At 40.5% G+C, this 994-nt stretch overlaps 1 pseudogene; it reads left to right on the forward strand.

Moving 5' to 3' along the window:
- The first annotated feature begins 230 nt into the window (after positions 1 to 230).
- LOC112405250 (60S ribosomal protein L9 pseudogene) lies at positions 231 to 781 on the forward strand (annotated as a pseudogene).
- The last annotated feature ends 213 nt before the right edge of the window (positions 782 to 994 follow it).

Raw genomic sequence — 994 nt, forward strand, 5'->3', positions numbered from 1 at the left:
CTTGTCAAACCTCAGAGCCACAGTTTCCTGGACCACGAAACAAGAACACCAATGCCTAAAGAGTCTTGGGAGGATTAAATGAGATGTTTACAGGTATGTAAAGCATTAGGCCTCTTCCCAGCAAATGCTGAACCTGTCCCATCTCTCCCTACACAGCTTCACCATGCTTTGTACTTGCTTACCAGGTTTAACCTAAACACACAGCTCTCTTTGCTGCATCTACTGCAAGAATGAAGACCATTCTCAGCAATTAGACTGTCAACATTCCAGAAAATATCGACATCACTCTGAAGGGAAGCACAGCTATTGTGAAGGACCCCAGAGGAGCCCTGCAGAGGGACTTCAGTGACATAAATGTAGAACTCAGTCTCCTTGGAAAGAAAAAGAAGCAGCTCCAGGTTGACAAACAGTAGGGAACTAGAAAGGGACTGGCTATTGTTCGTACTCTGTAGCCATGAACAGAACACAATCAAGGATGCTACCCTGGGCTTTTGTTACAAGGTGAGGTCTGTGTACACTCACTTCCCCATCAACGTTATTTCCAAAATTTCTCAGGAACAAAATATCAATACATCCACAGGGCTCAGATAAGGCCAGGAGTTGCTTGTTCAGTTCTCAAGGTCATAAAGATGAGTTAATTCTTGAAGGAAACAACATTGAACTTGCATAAAATTCAGCTGCATTGATTCAGCAAGCCATGGCTGTTAAGAACAAAAATACCAGAAAAAATTTTTATAGCATCTATGTGTCTGAAAAAGGAGCCGTTCAGCAGGCTGATTAATAAGATCTAAGTTGTCCAACTACAGACACAAAAAGATGCCAGATGATTCCTTAGGCCTATCTGTGATATTTTAAGATGAAAGAAAAGCCCTGTATTGAAAAATATTATCTGGATAGATAGATTTGTGCTGCCTGCCAAACCTCAGCTCCGTATTTAATGGTTGATCCTCTTCTTGAAAACAGATTCTTGTTTTTTTTTTTTTTTTTTTTTTTC

This window comes from Neophocaena asiaeorientalis, unplaced genomic scaffold, assembly GCF_003031525.2.
Source record: "Neophocaena asiaeorientalis asiaeorientalis breed wild unplaced genomic scaffold, Neophocaena_asiaeorientalis_V1.1 scaffold171, whole genome shotgun sequence".
In the NCBI taxonomy this organism is placed as follows: domain Eukaryota; kingdom Metazoa; phylum Chordata; class Mammalia; order Artiodactyla; family Phocoenidae; genus Neophocaena; species Neophocaena asiaeorientalis.